Genomic DNA, 9,952 nt, shown 5'->3' on the forward strand with positions numbered 1-9,952 from the left:
AAAAAAAATTGTTTGAATTAATGCAAAAATTATTTAACAACATTACTAACAAATGAATGCCGTATCTATGCTGCTGTTTAACCATACCCTGACAACATGAAATGGATTTCAAAAACCTAATTTCTGGAGGTGAGGCAGGCAACTCACTGAGGTCCAGTGCAGCTTTGTGGAGCACATGAGCACTCAGCTCTTTTCAGTGAGCTCAGGCCCTTAATTACTTCGTAAAGGTCAAGACGGGCAGCCATGAATATGCTTATCCACCACCATCTTTGGATGCTGCACAGGTGAGCACTCGAAGCTGACAATCAATCATAGGTCACACGGGACAGGCTCCTAAGTTCCTGCTCACCACATCAACCCCATAAACCACAATTTTACAGCAATGGCTGAGTGAGGAGAGATGTGGTAAATCAAGAGGTGTGGACCTCTTGATTTATATCAGCACATTAGCTTAGCGCTTGAAATAATTGTTGCAGTCAGGTGACAGCTAACAGAAGAATATGGTAATAGGCCAGTATTAGCAGCAAGTTTCCTTACTCTGCCTTGTAATTTCAAAACAAATTCTACTTTTAAAAAACACATACACTGTTGTTCACATGGTATATTGATGTTTCACTGACTACAGCTCCATTTTCAGTGTGAATGCTGAATACAAAGTAAAACCATTTATTATCCATGCCAAAGCATTGCTCAAGAGATGGCACTGTCGACTGTTCTGTCTGTTGCTTGATCCAACGCTTTGGCTCAGTATGACGCAGACTCAACAACAGCTTGATGGCTTGCTTCGGCAGTGGCAGTAGTACACACATTTATGGTTCCTAAACAGTAAATCTAAGGCTCTAGCCACACTGCAAATGTAATAATATCAGATATTTTTTTCAAATGGATTGTAAAATTAGTGCACTCTGTCTTGACACTGGATTGGCGGAGGATTTTGCACAGAAATTCTTCATCCACAGATGATGAGTCTGACTTTGGTGACCCATTGGTATTTACTCCAGTGACATCATGAGGCTGACATTTGTGCTTTAAGGTGAAACACTACAGGAAAAACACATTTTATTCATGTACAGGTCACTTTTGAGTTTTTGCGCTATTTCCGCAACCGTATTTCAATTCAATTCAATTTTACTTGCTCACACAAAGACTGAATTTTCCTTAGTAAATAAAAAGGTCATGCTTTTTATCATAAACAAATATTTAATTCTATGCAATATAGTGGAAAATACCACAAAGCAGATGAAATACACACTGAGAAATAGAGTTATTTTTCTGGTTCACACAAGAGAAAAGATTGTGTGAAGCAACACAGTATATGTGTGTCATATTTGTTAAAGATTCAGAAATTGTCAGAAATTGCTCAAAAAAGACCTATGGATACATCCCTACTCAAACCTAAAGTCTGTTACTAGACAGAACCGCAGCTGAAATAATAAGGCAGAGGTTACTTCCCTTTATTCTTGTTGTGTTTACCTAGGAAGAGTTGGAAAAGTCCCACATGCGACTTATCGTGATCTGGTCACCCTTTGTGCATGTCTGTTATGGCTACTCAGCAGCCATACCTTACAGGGAATTAAAAAATCTTTTAAATTTGTTATTGTTGCATTGGCGTTCTCTTGATGAAACCCAGTATCTGCAGTGCACGGCCTCCTCACACACACACTTAAAGTTTTTGAAATATCTACAAAAAAATCTCCAGTTCATCAGCGGTTTGATGTTCTAAAGATTTATTTCAGTCCTTCATGTTGGAGTCCCAGATCTTAATACACGGCAGTACTGCATTTTAAAGGTGTTACGTGGACTCCGCTGAATCCGCTGCTTCTTCTGACACATTTAAAAGTGTCAGGATGTCACGTGGAATGTGTAATCAGACAGGTTGGGATGTCCGGACACCACACAGCAGCTCAGGGCACTGCGAAAAATCCCCATGTGACGCGCTTTAAACCACCGGTTGGTTAAAGCGTCGTAGTACTCAACGTTGAAAGTGGTGGTGAAGCCATTGAAGCCCCCGACAGCAAAGAGGCGATCATTGATTACCGCAATGCCAAAGTTGCTGCGGCGGTTCAACATAGAGGACACGAGGTTCCACGTATTGGTTTGCGGGTTGTAAGCCTCAGCGGTGCGCAGACGGTTGTTTCCATTGAAGCCACCAACCTAAAAGTAAATGCATGGGTGAAATGATTGTGAAGTATTTATGTTTTCAGTTGTCTTCACAGCTCTTTTGCCTTTAGTTTACAAAGGAGCATTGCGTTTCAGTCCTTTCTTCCTATAATAGATTAAAGTATCCCTGACAGGTGCTGGGGGCCTAAAAGCCTGTTCAAAGACCCCGAGGTCAGCACCAGGATAAGGTCACTGCATTCTGCTGATAATAATTTTTTCTGTTTTTGAATAAAGACTTAGTGTGAATAGAAAATAAATCTTCAAGAGTAGCTAGCTAAATAAAGAAGTGTGTCACCGAAGGTGAGACTACACAATCTTTGCTTTTTACCAAAGAGTGTAGCTGCAAATCAAATATATCAGTGGTTTTAAGGCAAATAGCAGGACAAATTTACAGCTAAAATACCTACTGTCCACAGAGCATGAGTGCTAATCACTTTGCTTATTTTTCTAAAGGTGTTGGAGGATAAGTTTAAAATTGTCTCTAAAATATTTCCCCTAGTGGAACGATGAGGAAATGTGAAATCATCAACATTTTGGGAATGGGGCACATTTACATCATGAAATGAAAAAATACATGGAGCAGAAATATCACTAATCAGTTAAATTAATGAGTGAGAATGCTTTCTCTGAACCTGTGGTCAGGATATGAATCTGATTATTGATAAATACAAAACAAAGTTAGCAAAATTCTTTGTCAGCCAAATCTGTCAGCCTTCATGATGAAGACACATTACAGATGTGGTTTGTGTGTTACGTGACTATCAGCACTACTTTGTGGTCTTACTGCAAAGACATGATCCGCATATGCAATGACGCCTATCCCACTGCGGCGGCTGTTCATGGGACTGATCATCGTCCACTGGTCGGTCTCTGGGTTGTAACATTCAGCTGTCTGCAGACTCTCGTTCCCATTGAATCCACCACAAATGTAAATCTGAAGACAAAAAAAGGGACATTAAGTATTTTTACTTTTCTTAGTAAATATATATATATATTAGTATATTTTTCAACTTTTTAAACTATACCAGGGGTCGGCAACCTGCGGCTCCGGAGTCGCATGCGGCTCTTTAGTCCTTATGGTGCGGCTCCGCGTGGTTTGGGAAAATAAATTAGAAGTATTTAGCTGAAGTGTATTTTGTTTATGTTAGTTATTTTTTTAACTTGTAGTTCTAAATTGGAAGATTATTGTGACATTGAAATATAAAAATAAAATTATATTTTATTATTTTTTCATCGCTCAAAATAAGAGTCACACTCGCGGAAGCCGGTATGCCCGCCGAAACGCCGTGCATTTATCGAGACTTTCAACCTTAGGTAGGCCAGTTATGGATCTTCGGATCCACATTATGTCGGCAGCTATTCTCCACCGTGAACTATGTTAAAAACAAACACCGCTCACACCTCACAGATGACAGCTTACAGTCCTGCGTAAAGATGAAAGCCCCGATTTGCAGACGCTGTGCGCAGAGGTTCGGGACCAGAAGTCCAATTGTAAACATGTCACGGCAGACCCGACGATGTTTCCATGAACACGCTTTTCAGCATCTCTTTATTGACCACTTTTCACACACGGTTGCTGTACGCATACAGCCGGCTGTAGCTTTGCAGCTCACAGCCCGACACATACCAACAACAGCATAGATACCACAGACTTTTTTTTTTTTTTTTTTTTTTTTTTTTTTAAACCTGTCCCGTTTGGTTCTTTTGCCATCATAATTTTTGTATAAAGGCGAAGAAAGATGCCCAACGGATTTACTTTACCAAATGGACCATCCCAGCCTTGCCGTAATGGTCCATTTGATTTACCTTTTATTGTTTATTTTATTTTATTTTTTTTTTTTACTTGCTAGATACGGGACAGGGGAAAAGAAAAGGGAGAAAGAAAGAGGGGGGAAAAAACAAAACAAACAAAAAAAAAACAGCGGAGAAGAGGGACGGGGATAAAGGGCAAAAAACAAAAACCAACAAAATAAGCAGACAAAAAATACATATATCGATCACCTGGATCACCTGTTGAGAAAGAAAAAAGAAAACAAGCAGAAGAAAACGAGAGTAATAGAATAAACAACATCACAATGATATATGGGAATATAACACTAAATACTTAATATTAAACATTATTGTGCAGCACGTAAGATCGACAGCGCACAGTGTGCTTTGAGGTAGGAGCCAAAAAGGGTGTAGTTTGTGTGTGTGATCACCCGTGTGTACACCTGTGAGCATGAGCGCGCTTGTATTTAAAAGGTTCCTTCATGTAATGATCTGCTAGAGGGTGTGGGGGGCCACAGTCCCATCCTCCAGGGCATGAAGCAGGTATGGAGGAGATCAAAACTCCAGACATCCAGAGGCCCCCAGAACACAAGAGACCAAGGAAGACCAACAGAGGGGCAGCCGCGCCACTGTCCCAGAAAGAGCTGAGGAGAGTCCCAGATGAGGGATCACTCAGCAGCCGCGGAGCAGAAGCCAGGGGGGGTTGCAGTGACGTGCCCGTGAGCTCCGCCGGCAGCCAGCTGTGCCTGAGTGACCGAGCCCCAGGCTGAGAGGCCGAGGGCACCCCACCCCCGAAGTGGCCCGAGCGAGCCCCAGGTTCCAGGCCCCGATAAGCAGCCACCAAGGAGTGAGCCGGTGTGTACCCGGACGCCCACCCCCGGACACAAAGAACCACCAACGCATCGATGTCTGAGGGCGTCTGCCACCGGCAGGGGAAGTGGTGGGGGGAGATAGGCCTCCAAACCTTGGAGGGCCTGAGATGTCCCCAGAGAGGTGGCGTCTGATACCCAACCTGACATATAGACACAGACATACAGGCACACTCAAATACAAACATCCATTCCCACCCTCATGCTCTCATAGGCAATTACTCCACACTCAACCAACGTGGAGACAGACATAAAGAGACGCTGTACACACAATCACACTCCCCAAGCGTACTCTAAGAACCGGGTCTAGGTACCCTTGCCCCTGGAGGGGGAAACTGCACCCAGACCCAGGTGGTGTTACCCTTTTCCCTGCAGTGGGGAGAAGCAGACTGCCCCGACTCCGCAGCAGCAGGGAGGCCCCACACCCCAGACCCCAGTCGGACGGCCAACTCCTCCTCCTAGCCCCCCCGCTCCAGCAGGCCGCAGAGACCGGGGGTGTGAGAAGACTCCAAACCTCCCTCTACCCGCTCATATGTAGTGTTGATGTATATGTGTTCTAAGGTGCAATTAAAACCCAGGAGGGCATGGAGCTACCTGCCAGAGAGCAGCAGGTAAGCGCATAGTCCCTCCTGATAGCCCTCAATGTCTACGTGTATTTAAAATTGAGAGGTGGGCAACGACGCCAGGGGTGAGGTGTACACCCTGATGGTAATTTGGAGTCCGTGTTGTGAGCCCACCCCCAAGATCCTATATGTATGTGTTATGAGAGTGTGAGTAATGTGAATGTCTAAGTTGTGAGATAAAATTGAGGCAGAGGCAGCCAGAAGGGGACAGAGGGGGGGGATGCCTCCTCTGCACCCTGGTGACACACCCCTACCCCAAGGCCCTGCATGTGTGGGTGATTGTGGTGGAGCGGGAAGAGGGAGGGATACCACAGACTTTAAGGCGGCGAGGCGTGATTGCGGATGCCACTCAGGTGCGTCCGCCTCCCCTGCAGCGGTGCTGCAGACCACGCTCCACCACACACATTAACCTGGTAAAATACATATTTAGGCAGAATTTTGCAAATATCTATTTTTCATTTTTTTAGCAGCATAGTGCTTTTTTCCAATTATTTTTTAAAAGTCAGGTCAAGGCTCCAAAAGCCCAAAGGCGATATAAGGGTAGCAGCTCACAACAGTTTTTGTTTGCTACATGGATCATTTTAGTTCAGCTGGGTGTCTTTCCTTTTGTTATATTTCTTTAAAAGTTCAAAATGTGTTCATTACATAAATAAAATGTAATTTTCTCTGTAGCACTTCATGGATTTCATAAGCAACACACCTTAGTTGTTCACACAAAGCATAAAGGTAGAAAACAATGTATACAGTGTTATCTTCATTTTAGATGTCAAAAAATATTTGCGGCTCCCAGTGTTTTCTTTTGCGTGGAAACCGGGTCCAAATGGCTCTTTGGGTCTTAAAGGATGCTGACCCCTGAACTATACTTTTCTGAGTTCATGTTTTTCACTAGTTGCATGCTATTATATTCTGTGAACTTAAAAGCTTTTTCAAAAGCCTTTTCTTTTACATGATCAACATAACATGAACACTATAAATTCTTCTGATACAGACTGACATTTAGACATTTAGTCCCTGCCTTTCACAATAAAAAGAGCTAATTCTTTTAATTAGTTTTGTTTTCCTTATCATCACTATTAAAGGCTTATAGGTAGTTTTACAGGTGTAGTTTGGGTGTGTATTCCCTGACTGGTTGGCAAGTGGTAGCTGGAGGTTGATGGGTGCCACTAGTGTGAAATTGAAACAAAGAAGGTGTTGCACCACAAACCTCCTGCTTTGCTTTGGTCATTAGCAGACTGTTGAGCACACCAGAGGTTTGCATGGAATACTCTGACTTGTCTGCAAACACTCACAAACTATTTGTAGAAATCAGTGTCTTTCATACAACCACTCCCTAACCAGCCGAGGAATACATATTTTTCACTAGCAACTGGTTGTAACCAAAAGGTTGCTGACAGGTCTCTAGGCCTGTGTGCCTGAGACCCTACTCTATTTCTCTCCTACTCGTTTACTTTACCCACCCGGCTGTGCAGTGTTGTGCAGCTGGCATCGCTCCTCTGTTCATGCATGGATGCAATAAGACTCCACTGGTTGATTTCAGGTTGATAGCGCTCTGCACTGCTGAGTTGTACATGCCCGTCGTAGCCTCCCATGGCATAGATGAACCCATTCAACACAGTCACGCTCACATAGCAGCGGCGGCAGTACATGGGTGCCACCTCATTCCAGGTGTGAGTGGTGAGGTCAAACCTACGGACGGTGTTGCAATGCTCCACCCTGTCGAAGCCACCAATGGAGTAGACGTACCCGTTGAGGAAGGCGGCTCCATGATAGGCAGGAGAACGCTCGAGGTTGTTTGTTACGTTGACCCAGCATTCAGCCCGGTAATCGTAGGCCTCGATGGCGTTAGTTGGACCACGGCCACTCCATCCCCCAATGGCCAGCAGGACGGAATGAGGCAGGCGGGGACGAGCAAAACGGGGACAGAGGCGAAACACATAGGGTCTGTTGGTCATATTTTGTACGAATAAGATGGCATCATTTATCATGGACAGACGCTCAGAATTGGTCCACACCAGCTCAGTGCACGGCACATTGTCCCTTAGGTAGTCTAAAGTCATCAGTCCCAGTCGGACCTACAGAGAGATGACAGAAGAGAATAGGACTTAGAAAACGGAAACATTAAATTTGAACTATATCAGTTTTAGTAAACTCAAGCTTCTTTAGGATAATGCTTGTAATGTTGTTTAATTTTCTTATTGCTAGCAAGAGGAGACCAACGTGAGACACCATTAGCCTTTTTTCGACATAGACAAAGGTCCTTTACACAGTTCTAATGAAGATAAATTTTAAATCTAATGTGTCAAGATTAACTTTATATAAAAAATAAATAACATACAATAAAATAAAGCTGCGGAACACAAACGGGGAGAATGGTTATACTTGTTACGGGCAGTTTTTAGTCATAGGCCTAGCAGCTAAACTAAATAAATGTAATTTATTCCATAATATTTGTGAAGCTTTCTGATACGGTTTTAATGATCCTGAAGAGAATTTCTTAATTGTGGTTTGGCTACAGCTGAAAAGAGCAACATCTCAAGATATTAAAGCATCCTTATACCCAGATGGATTGACGTAATCTATGACATAAATGCTGAAGATTTAAGTCCAAACTAAATGTAGTAATAGAAGTTTATACACCTTAGACAACAGAGCGGTGAGGTGTTGTTCCCGTTCTGCCGGTACATGGCTAATCCACTTTATAAGTGCTCCATACGCAGTGTTCTCACACTGTACATTGAGGTCATCTCTTTCAAGAATATCACCAAGTTCCTCCACAGTTAGCTGCAGGAACTCCTCCTGAAGAACCACCTGCTCAAAGTTACTGATGATGTAGTGGTAGGCCTTGGCACGTAGTTCGGGTGATAAGTGTACTTTTGTGAACTGCCAAATGCCAACACAGTTCTCTGCGCAGAGTTGTTCCCCGAGGAAGTCACTGCAGATTTTTACAATGTCCATTACATTGAGCTGATCAGCTGCCATGAGAAGTTCCACTGCATTTTCCTCCGTTACGGAAACACTGCCAGTGTATGCAAAGTCAATGATGAGTGCCATCATCTCAGGAGACAAGCCAGGTATGTTGAAGACCTGTTTGTCTGGGTCGCTCGAGGTGGTGAAGAGAGCTCTGAGGGTAGAGATGGAGACAGAGCAGAGAATTTTAAAAGGCGTGGAAGCAACAAGATAATAAACCATGTCATGCACAAGTAGGATAAATATATAAAATCAATTGACTGGAATGGAAATGATCACCTAATAGCATGTGTTACTATGTGATTATTGTGATAGTCTTTTCATGTCTAGTCCATATTGCCGTAGAGGATATAACTCCAAAACAGAGTTTGTACATGTTTAGTGAGCTTGAGTGTTGGATTTATTACATTGGCAGTATGTATATGAAGCTATTGTCGAACAAAATGCAGTGACAGAGCCTCCACCATGTTTTACAGCTGATTCTAGGCACTCATGTTGTACCTCTGTGACAAATATTTAAATGAACTCCATAAGGCCTGTTTCCACTGATCTTCAGTCTAGTTATTGTGTAATTTGGCATACCTCAGCCGGTTTCCTTTTTCATAGATCAGCATTGAATGGTTTAACAAACAAATAAACAAACAAACAAAAACAAAGCAAAACAAAAGCATTCCTCTGAAAACGGTCAGGTACAAGGACTGGACCGAAAAGGGTGAAAAATGTCCAAAGAAAACCTTTGAAAGTCTTCAATAAAGCCACCGAGAACTATTGTTCAAGTGTACCTTTAAAAAATCGTCTAGTTCAAAGCAAAACATAAAGACATGAGAGGCAACTCAAAACTTTTGCACAGCATATAACTGCATAACAGAGTTCAACCTTTTTAGTATTAGTAACTCTGGTGTATTTTACTGTGTGGAAAACAGTGGATAAGATATTAATGTAACTTAATAAAACACATAAATTAAACTTAAGCTTAAACTGTCTGAATTTAGTTCATGCAATCACCAAGTGCTTCACAGTGTCTTTTAAATGGCACATTTACTGAACTAGAATCTGGAGCTGTGTGAAGGTAAAAATGAAATCTGCACTGCTGGCAAATGTTTGCGTTATGTTTTGGGTATATCTGTCAGTTGACTGTGACCGTCTTTTTATCACAAAAGCTCCATGATTCCTTTTTGTTGGCACTGTTTCACAAACTAAGACCATGAATTACATTTTTCTGGGGTATAAATCGTCATCATTCCTCCCCATTATCAGGTAAGCAACTCACCTGAACGACGGGGTGCAGTTACACAGGATTATCTTGTGGACCGGAAATTCGACATCCTCCACTTTGATGATTGCATCACAAAATTTCCCCTCAAAACGGAGTTCATTATACACCGAGCTCGACTTGTATGGAGGCTGTTCTTCCCTCATCTTGAGTTTTGTGACTGCTTTTCTTAGTTTTTTTTTGTCTGAAGTTTGTCTTACAATCCAATACAGTTTGTCTTAAAGTGTTCTGAGCACCACATCAAACCTAACTGTGAGATTATGGAATGGCATCAAAATGACTTGGCAACA

At 42.5% G+C, this 9,952-nt stretch overlaps 1 pseudogene; it reads right to left on the bottom strand.

The window, feature by feature from the left end:
- Positions 1-1,792: 1,792 nt before the first annotated feature.
- LOC134629802 (kelch-like protein 10) lies at positions 1,793-9,952 on the bottom strand (annotated as a pseudogene).

Source organism: Pelmatolapia mariae, linkage group LG6 (genome assembly GCF_036321145.2).
Source record: "Pelmatolapia mariae isolate MD_Pm_ZW linkage group LG6, Pm_UMD_F_2, whole genome shotgun sequence".
Lineage (NCBI taxonomy): Eukaryota > Metazoa > Chordata > Actinopteri > Cichliformes > Cichlidae > Pelmatolapia > Pelmatolapia mariae.